Here is an 11,238-nt window from a genome sequence, read left to right on the forward strand (position 1 = left end):
CACTTAAGTGAAAATGTGTGACATCGGATTGTTTTCTACAAGCAGGTTATAAAAGATGGAAAAATGAAACATCACTGGACATCTAACAGGGATAGAATGTGGGATAAGGAAAGAAGAGAGTATCAAGAAAGACCTAGGGATACGAATGATGTCCTATAATTTTGCCTTCAATCGACACTGTTGAAAGTAGATTTATTGAGTTGTTGATGAAATATTTCATCTGCCTGGCACAATTAGCTAGTTATTACTAATATATTTGTCCCCTCATATAGTTTCTAAAATAATTTTTCTCCATTTCCAAAGCTACAACGTTAAGCAGGAAATAATGAGGACATTTGTATAAGCTGCCTTTCAAAGAGCCCAAGTTACACAGATGAATGGTCCAGCAAACAATCTATTGATTAATTTAACCATGCTGAGTTTTCCAAGGTCATGATAAAAAAATTAAAAGGGCAGAACAAGTTCACGACCAGAGAATATCAATTCTAACTAGCATCTTTCTCAAATTTTCCCAAATAGAACCTCTATAAATAGTCACTCTCCACCCAGCAGATTTGATTTGGAAATTAACAGCTGCCTCAGTGAAGAATTTTAGCCCCACAGGAAAAGAAAAAAGTTTATTAGAGAAGCAGCTGATAATTTCACTACTGCAGTTACCAAATGTTTGCTTCTGAACCATAATACACTGCTCTTTCTTGTGTACAGCATGGCTGTTTCAAAAGCAGAACATCACATCCTTAAAGTGACATAAGTGATGTTCTAAAATACAGTCTCATGTAAGTAAAATTACAAGGCCTGTTACCTTATTCAATGATTTTTCCTCACAGCTCTTGGAGTAATAGTCCTAGGCTTGTTCTGCTAGTTAATCTGAACTCAGCATTTCTCTTTTCTCTCATGCATTTTGCCAGCATATAGAATGAGATATGGAGGCTGGAGCTTGAGCATTTCATGAGCCCTTACAGGTGACTTTGCAAGAGACTGCCTTTTCTCTGTGTGGCAGAGACTGTTGGAAGACCATCACCACAAGGCTGCTATTCAACCTTTGTCTGAGATATTTTAGTTTTATTGAAACATTTCAAGAACTTTTTAGAAGACATTAAATAGACTATTTAAATTTTCTTTATTGGACGAGTCCTCTTTCTCTCTCTGTTCTTGAGTTTTGGGTTTGCTCCATTATAGATTCTTGTGAATATCAAGCAATAAAGAACTAAAAAATAAGAATAGGCTATATGAATATACTCATTTATATAATAAATATGCAGTGAGAATTTGTTATGTTCAGGATGCTGTTCTAAACTTTTAGAACATATTCATAAATTACTACACTATAAGCTCATATATAAGAAGTTCCAAAAAAGGGGTATAAAGATGGTGGCAATAATAGTTTAGAGAAGTGTCTGGGATGATGACCAAAGTGTTCAAGAAAAACACATTGTCGTTTGTCAAGTTGGAACACTTTCTGTTCTGTCATTCCTCTGCATCATAGGGGCTAGAAGCCTGGGAGCTACATTTCCATGAATCTTGCTAGTTATGTTTTGGGTAAGATTCTGTCAATGAGAGGAACTTACACAACATTTGGAGGTAAAAGAAACATAAAGCCATATTATTGTTCCTTTGACAGTAACAAGCCAATATGTGATTCAGTACAACTGAGGGTTTTTTTAGTAACTTTTGGCATTTTCCAAAGAATTACCTTCTTTCATGCCCCAGGCAGCTGTGAATATTGACGGCAATTTCCTGTGTTGCTTGAACATCCCCATTCTATGAATGTTAGTGGCAAGAAATAGTAATAACCTTCCCTGATCTTTATTTTTTGCAGTCATTTTAAGCACCTACATCCTCGTATTAAACCCATTTCTACCTAAATTTTCTACATAAGGCACTCCAGTATAACCTATAAAAGGAGGGTGGGGATGGATGGGAAAGTTGGGGGGCGGGGAGGGTGATCAGGAACCAGGATTGTTTACAGATCAGCATGAGCAAAAGTACATTATGTTATCATTAGTGTCACCATCATAATTGCCAATATTTATAGGGTGCTTACTATGTGTCAGGTACTGTTCTAAGCACATATTAACTCACTTAATCCTTCAAATGATTGACATAGGTGTGAGTATTGTGAAAAAAAGGAAACATGTGACAAGAGGGGTTAAACTTGCCTAAGTTCACAGAACTACCAATCGATGAAATCCAAATTCATTATGTTTGGACAATAAAGGATATATGTTAAAAAAAAATTGAAAATATGATCAGAGACATTGAGCTGAAACACTGAAGGATGGTCTTAAATAGTGGAAATTACTAATTTTGTTAAAACTTTTTTATCTTAATATATTTATAAATTTACAGAAAGTTACAAAAAAGTTATGGAGAGGTCTTGTGTACCCTTCCCCACCTTCCCCTAATGATAACAACTTACATAATTGTAGTACAATATCAAAAGCAGGAAACTGACATAAATACAATGCTATTAACTAAAGTCTCATGCAGATTTCAATAGTTTTTATGTGTGTATGTGTGTGTGTTGTACATAATGTGATCAAATAAATTACAATTTTAACTCAAAAACTTAGTTCTACTATTTTAATATGCTCTAACATTTTTTTAAAAAATATTTTTTAAAATGTTAAAAATAAAGCAGTATAAGCGAATAATGTAACATGACCATTGAAAATGGTCTTAGGCTGCCTTAATAGAAATGCATTTTCTAGCCCCTCAGTGTTAACAAGCTCTACCACAGTATGAATTGCTTAGATTCTAGCTGGGCATACACTCGACTGTGCTTACACACACCAGGAGAAACAAGATAAACTGGAAGACTTCCAGAGAAGGCAAATGGATGTTGAAGAGTGATGAACGAGATTCTGAAGTCCCTGCCATACAAACAAGAGTTGAGAAAATAGGCATGACTTATCCCTGAGAAGAGATGGTCTAAGAAAATGTGATGTCAAATCGCTCATCATGTCTCATTTTTACATATAACAGTTAATCTGAGCATTCACAGAAACATGAACATCTCTACCTTTCTCACTTGGAATGCCCTATTTTTAGAAAGACGTCCATGATTTTTATTAATTCTTGAATATACATGCGTTTTTAAATAACCCACATAATTTAGCTTAGTGGTTTGCAAAGTGTGATCCAGGATCGGCAGCCTCAAAAACTCCCAGAAATTTGTTAGAAATGTAAATGATTAGGACCCACCTCAGACAATAGTTTGTGCACTTAAATAAAAATATCATTCTGAGTCAAAATAATTTTGGGCATATGCAGAAAATCACATCACTGTTGGTCTCAACCTTTCAAATAGAATCTGAAGCTTAAAGTCCTCTCAGTCACTTAGGTAAATAAAATATCTCAAATTTTATAAAACAGCCATTTAAAAAATATGCGTGTAGACATATATATTTGTTATAAAATAAAAACTGCATAGAAAAAAAACCAGAAATGCATACTGAAGCAGAGTTTTGATCCCTGGACTTTGCGATCGCTTGAGATTTCTGTTTTTTCTTTGCACTTGTCTGTGCTTTCCAAATTGTCTATAATAAGCTGGTATTATTTTTTATCATAAAATGTTATTAGAAATAAACTAAGGCAGATTCTACAATAATAATAAAAAAACATTTACATGGGACAATTAAAGAAAATTATATTGAGCCAAAATACATTTATTAAGCATCGCTTATGTAGGTACTAAAATTCCTAGGATCACAGTCTGTAGATATTTCACTTATTAGTTGTGTAATGTTAGACAAATTACTATAGCTCTGTGCCTCAGTTTACTTATCTGTAAAGTAGTTCAATTGCATCCATTTGGTCATAGTGAAATGTAAATGAATTAATGCATGTTAAATACTTAGAACAAAACGACACTTGATAAGCCCTCAATAAATGTTAGCTTTTACTATTGTTACTGTTATTATCTAAAGAATTATTATTTCCTTCTATTATTTCCTTCCTATTATTCACCAGACTCTGCTAGAATATGATCAGAGATCAGGAGTTCATTACTTTCTAAGACAGCCTTTTAGATTATTGAACAGCTCTGCTTATTGAAAAGTTCTGCTTTATGCTGAGCCAAAACATGCTTCCTTGGAATTTCTATTCATTGGACACTCTTCTTTCCAGTCCAACAATATATAAAAAGTTCACTTCTTTTCTATATGAAACTCCTTTATATATACAGATTAGTGCCATTTCTTCTCTAGATTCTTTTTGGTTTGGTAAACAGTTCTTCAAATGACATACAAGCGCAGTAACAGATGCCTCACACTGTATACAGCTATATCACATGTCATACGTGAGCCTCTCAGTACATAGGATAATATTACCACCGTCATCATTTTATAGGTCAATAAATTCAGACTTGGAGAAGTACTTGACTCATGCGAGATCACAACTATTAGGTGGTAGTACTAAGAATTAAACACAAGATGCCTCTTAAACACAGATACCCAAGCTTCTCTCCTCTATACCATATCTATTTTTAAATACCATACCTTAAGTGTAATACTTCAACTGCGCACTGAAGGATCTCCCATATTTTTAACTGCATCCTTTTATTACTATAACTTGGGTCTGTTTTCAGTGAAAATTCAGGCAGGAAAATAGAAACCACCTTACAACTTTCAAACATGGGAACTATAAAAGAAGGAATTGGTTACACATGTGATAGAAGAGTTGCGAAGCCAAATACAGAGGCAACAAAGAGATTAGCAAAATCAGAAAGCCATTACCACCCCCTGGGCCACAGAAACGGAGTCGGGAGCCCGGTCTGCACAATGGGAGCTGGGAATTAAGACCTTGCGTGGACTGTCCGTGAGAATGAGAGCCACAAGACTCAGGGAATGGGGGGAAACAAACACTCTTACTTCTCTTCTCTTTCCACCCTCCAGTTGTCAGTCAGAACCCGGCATCAACTGAACATAACCAGAAACTAGGATCCGGGGAGCTTAGAAAATATAGTTCCTAAATTACAGAGCGGAGGTGAGGAAGAGCGAGAAATGGGTCTGAGAGCAACATGGCTGTTGGAGGCACACAGGACGCTTCTAAATCACATTGAGCTTATTGTCAAGGTAGACCCAGGTCATTTTTCACACGAACCCTTAATAAACTATTTTTTTTTTTTTTTGGAAATTGGCTTTTTGAATATAAGCAGTGGCTTTATTTTTATCTTACTTGATTTCACCTTTTGACTTTTGGTCAGCCTTTTAGATGTTGTAAACCTTTGTCATCCCACCTAGCCTGTGTAATAAAGAAATCAATAAATGTGATTTATACACTTATATTTAAATAATTATTAAATATGAAGCAGGACTAAGGTTTGAGATCAATAATTATTGAGGGACTGGGATAGGGCACGTTAAGTACCCAAAATTTAAGAGAATGTCAAAAAACTCAGTAATCAAGATAATCGAGCACAAAACTTAAGGGAATGTCAAAAAACTCAGTAATCAAGATAAATAACATTTTAATGCAAAATTTTTACTAAAAATATTTATTGATTTTTTAAAAAATATTGTTACTAAAAATATTATTGATTTTTTAAAAAATATTATTGATTTTTTAAAAAATCAATAATATTTTTAGTAAAAGCAAAATTAATCTACAGCCATGCTACCCTGAACAAGCCTGATCTCGTCTGATCTCAGAAGCTAAGCAGGGTTGGGCCTGGTTAGTACTTGGATGGGAGACTGCCTAGGAAGACCAGGTGCTGTAGGCGTAAAAAAATAAAAAAAAAATAAGAGATTGTAAGCTGACAAGGTCTTTGCAATCTGTGAGGTCAACCAAGGGTTGCCTCACCTAAAAACAAAAAAGAAAAAATATAAAAATTAATGCACAATTCCATGGTAAAAAAAAAATGATTAAAGTTATAAATAGAATTCACAGGTGATTAACATTTATTGAATTCTCAACCAGCTGCAAATTCTTTTTATGCTGTAACCTACTCCATCCTTTTCATCTTTTACTGAAGAATAAGATAAAATACTTTGTCAGATGCTTTTCAAATATTTTTTATTATGTTCTAGAATCTCGAACACTAATATTCCAATAGTATAAAGGAAGAGAAAAAGTTAAAGTCAGATCTGAGCAGATATAAATTGGTAGAGCATCATTCTCTCAAACCATTTGATACTAAATATATTGTCAACTAAACATAACTTTGTGCCAAATCCTCCAAATGTGTCCACTCTAATAGTACCTGACAAGAGGGGAGGTGTGGGAAGTGGAAATGGAAGGAAGCAGTGGTCTTAACTGATTGTGGTTAAAATATTTTGCAAACTTTACATAATGCATATTCTTATGAACATGGTGTGCTGCTTCCAAGGCTGTGGAAGAGGCCCTTGCAAGTAAAGTTTTATTAATTTTGTAGGAAATTCAACTCTGAATTTAGACAAAAATTTTAGTACAATTTTGCTCATGTAATATAAATCACAGCAGTACCTTTAATTGTGTGTTATTATACACATCTGATTTCTTCTGAGATTAAAACAAGCCTTCTGAACAAAAATCCCTTCTCTGTACAGCATTAGATTGGAGAAAATGTTTTTGACATTGTCCGCTAGTTTTAAAAATATACTCCATATTGTCAAATAAAAGTTGCCTTTTCAGAAATAGTCCAGAACAAAGGTGACAGTAAACTTCCCCAATACCCTAACGTAGGTTTTATAAAAAGAAGTCTGAATATAGAGTGTCTTTCTTTTATAATATGTCTCGTTTATAAAAATGTTCTCTCAATTAACAAGAAAAGCTACATTCAGTCAGGCTTTTTTTGTTCTGTTTTGTTTTTGTTTGTTTTTATTTTTTATTATGTTATTATTTTATTTTATGTATTTTTTGCTAATGAAGAGAAATATCCTGGTGTAGTTTAGCCAAGAAACCAACCAGAAAAAGAAGAAATAACTGAGCATTAAATCTCTATATGGTGGCCTTACCGTTGGTACTTGCTAAAGAGGAACATATCTACAAATAAGCCTTAATCTCTGGATAAGATAGAGGATTTTAAAGAAATGATTCAAAAATGCTAATTTAAATGCTGTAAACTTATATCCGTAAGTGTCTTATGTTTAATAGTTTAAAATTAATGGCCTTCTGAAAATAGTATCTTTGCTTTTTAAATAAGTTGAACACAGTAAATCTAAATTCCCCACAATGAACACCATATTCAGTGTCAGAACGTAGTATAATGTGGTAAGAATGATTGATGTATAAGAAAAATATTTTTGGTCTCTAATCTTGGAGATGATAAATACCCATTTTAGAACAAAAGGCACAGTCCAACTTAACTAACCTAAGTATATTTCCTTATCACTTTGTTAAAACCACCACAAACAAGAGATATCTCTTCTTTGCTCACATCATAACTTCTCAAGTCTCTTTAAATTTGTAAAACTGACAATTGACTATAATAAAATGCAATTGGCATAATTTCCTATAGTTCAATATCCAAACACTGAATTTGATTATTTAATTGACACTGATTTTTGAAACTCAATTTTGAAATACTAAGATTTCATAGTTTAGAACTAAGCATGAATTATACCTAACATGCACAATAAAAAATAAAATAATGTAAAACCTATGTCAATTTATTAAGTGTGGTATAATTTTGACAATGATCTAATTTTTGTTAGTAGCATATACACAATATTTCTTTTAGTTGTTATTTATTCTAATAAGTGCTATTTTTAGATACCTTGTATTATTCTTGATTTGTTAGTATTATGTTCATTATTCAATCTTCTTCATTGTTTTCAGGAACATCTCTAAATCTTATCAGATTAAGTATAAACAAAAACTAATTCAAGTCCTTCTCCACAGAACTGTACCTTTCAACCAGTAACTATCTGTAATTATTGTGTAGCTAATGACTTCATATCTTAAAATCCTAGAAAAAGGTGGGAAAAATATAAAATATACTGAATTTTGTTATTTGCAAATATCATCCAATTGTTTCAACTAACCCAAATATAGGGAGAATTGACATTGTGCAAATGTATTTGTAACATCTTGATTATATGTAATCTTATTTAAGCAAAAGAGGTCAAGAATACTCATAAGAACTCACTCAGTTCAGCATTCGCATTGTGATAGTGAATTAGTTTTTTTGTAAGATATTAAATTACTTGTGGATATTAGCATATTCATCATTAAACTTGAAATAAGTTTTGGCACTTATTACTCATAAATAAAAAACATCAATTTGGAGAAATCTGAGGCAATTTTTATAACACAAGGGTTTGTTTCCTCAACCAAAATTTTCCACTACTAAGGCATTTTTAGAAATCGAACTTAATGCTTCAAAGTACCAATGTGAAAAAATGAAATGTAATTTTTAAAGCTTGTTTTTAAATTTCGTTTTATAGATTTACTCTCAAAAGACATAAAATAACTCCCTGCTTTGTTTATGCTGATACAAATGTCTAGATTCTCATTATGACCAGAATTCATATTTCCTCCTATGTACATGAAAAAGGATCAGGTATCAAGCCTCACTTGAGCATAAGATAATTCTTCATCTCCTGAGATGTTATTTTATTGGAAATGCTTATTTTTAGGGATAAAACAGGGTTTTCAATGTACCTATCATGAATCTTTATTATTTATAGAACGCTTTAAATTTCAGAGTATTTCAATGAGTTTTATTAGTCATTTTCCATTGTATCCCTTGCAGTTGTATAATTACTGTCATTTGATAAATAATATCCTGAATAGCAATATCAAGGCTATGGTTTACAATGCACCATAAATATCCATTTCATCTCATCATTGCAGCTAATCTACTCATGGAGTTAAAAATAGCAGTTCTAGATAGTGATGAATGTCAATAAAGAAAATCAAACGTTTTTAAAAACAAATACACAGAGATGTCCTAAATAAATTAACTATTGTCACCTAAGATATAAGTTTGTTACACAACTTCACACTTAGTATCTGCCCAGCCTATGAATTAACTCGTGGAGATAGATGAGATGGGAAAACTATGTTTTTCTCCCCCGAAGATATAAGTAATTTCCAGCATGTGCATACAAAAACGCTTCTATAAAAAGAGTATTTCCTACATTCTTTTGAAATTAGTTTATCTCAATATTTCTCACATTAAAAATTAGATTTCCCCAAGCTGAATATTTTAAGGAAAAAAGATAACCGATATTGAGTCTTGACTCTACACCAGACACTATCATGAATTATTTTGCCAAATCTTTGGAAAGTTCATGGTACTATGGCATGGATTTTATGCCTAATTTATAGACAATGTAACAAAGGCCCAGACAGAGAAGTCAAGGAACTTATCCAAGTCACAAAACTAATTTTGATAGAGCTGGAACTTGCATTCAGTGATTTGACCTTACAATCTGTGTGTTTTACCATTTCATCAGATGAGAGGAAAAAAAATCTACAGTTCAACATGATGTTTGTTACCCAGAGTTGTTCTCACATGGACTAATGACTTGGTCCCAGGTAGAAAAGGCATTGCAAGTAAAACCTGAAATAGTTGTTTTCACTAAAAACTCACAAAACAGCAATACTTTGATACTCAAATGACTGAATGCTAAAAAAAATGAGGGTGGGTGGGCCTTCTTACCCCTTCACCTACAATATACCACATGCTTCCTGTCTTCAACCATCGAAGTTTCCGGAACGTACACTCTCATTTTGGCATCTGGAGGGTTTCAGTAGAAGATTAGGACGTTGCTAGGAGCACTTGGTGCATGGGCCTGGGGGAAGCCTCTTCATTTTTGAGAGAGGCTAGAAGAGCAGGAGGGACAAAATGGCCTGTGGCTACAGCAGCTAGAAGAACCAATAAGAGAATGCCAGTGAGATATCTTCTGCAGGCTCCATAAATAAGTGGGAAGAGAAGCTGGAAGTTAAAGATTCTACAATTCTACAATTCTCACTCCATTTTTACCTCCTCTGCACTAAACCTGGGACAAACTAAGTCAATGTAAACTATGAATTTAGTCCCTGACAATGCCCATTATATACTCTCTGAGAGTGTTTTAACATTTCTCTCTCCACTGTTGATGTTTTTGATTTTCATGTTTTCATTATATGCGGGTTCAGTGTGCATTATCAGTAGTATGTCATACTGCGATTAGCAAGGCCTGAGTTTATCTCCTTAATACAGCATATAATTGTCTCTTGCCAAAAAAGTAAATTGACATTGTAATTATATTTAAAGTTAATACATAGGTTTAGGAAGTGATCCAAGGAAAACATGTCAACACAATAGTAGCCATGTAGGTGCCAGGACAGAGCTAGACAGGTGCTGTTACCCGAGCCCAATCATTGGTTTTTGTTTGTTTGTTTTGTTTTATTTCATGCTTCTGCTATTTTGGCGGGAGGGGGGGGTCTATAGATGAGAAAACTTTATTATTGCTTTCATGGTTATGACTATTCCTGGTTATAACAGAGAGAAGAAAGTATAGGCATGATCTGAAGGATTTTGTATTCAAGGCAAAATAGTAGGTGATTGTGACAGGATATATTGAGGAGAATGCATACATGCACACATACAGAGGGGTGTGTGTGTGCGTGTGTGTGCGTGTGTGTGCGTGTGCTTGTATGTCCCTTGGAAGAGGAACAAGCAGCTTTCTTTGCTCAGTGTCAACTGTACTAGAGTGATGTGTTGGTCATGATAGGCAGCTAAGACAAGGGAATCAAAAAGAATAAAACATAAGAGAGTCTTCTGAGTTTCCAGAAATATTGCCAAAGGTTAGGAATACGCTAATAGGCATGTCAGTAAGGACCTGAGGTTCACCTTATGAATACACTGCCTGCCCATGTGCTTTCCTTGAATGAAGTGTGGGCTCAGCCTTTCTTTGCCCCTAATGGAAGGATGAACTTTGGGTCTCTCGTAGCTCTATATAGATATCTTCACAGTATCTTCTACTGGTTCCTCAATAGAGGAACCTATTGTGGCATTGTTTATGACACTCACAATGGTTAGTGATAATGTCTCATTTTGGTAGAGCACATTGCATTCTACAAAAACATTTCAAACTTGTTATCCAATGTGATCCTTAGAATACCCATCATGTAGAGTTAGGTTGGTGTTAGCCTTGATTTGCAGATGAGGACACAGACTCAGAGAAGGGCTTGGTCTAGGTCCAATGGCTAGCGAGTGGCAAAACCAGCACTGCTGACTTCAGGCGACAGCTCTTGCCACAATCTCATACTGCCTCTCCAGTTGTGGCCAAGCTCCTGAAAAAAATGAAGCCCTAAGCAGTTGAGAAG

General features: G+C 34.1%; 1 pseudogene; it reads left to right on the top strand.

The window, feature by feature from the left end:
• The first annotated feature begins 5,603 nt into the window (after positions 1-5,603).
• On the top strand, positions 5,604-5,722 carry LOC120608416 (uncharacterized; annotated as a pseudogene).
• The last annotated feature ends 5,516 nt before the right edge of the window (positions 5,723-11,238 follow it).

Source organism: Pteropus medius, unplaced genomic scaffold, assembly GCF_902729225.1.
Source record: "Pteropus medius unplaced genomic scaffold, Ma_sr-lr_union100, whole genome shotgun sequence".
Classification (NCBI taxonomy): Eukaryota; Metazoa; Chordata; class Mammalia; order Chiroptera; family Pteropodidae; genus Pteropus; species Pteropus medius.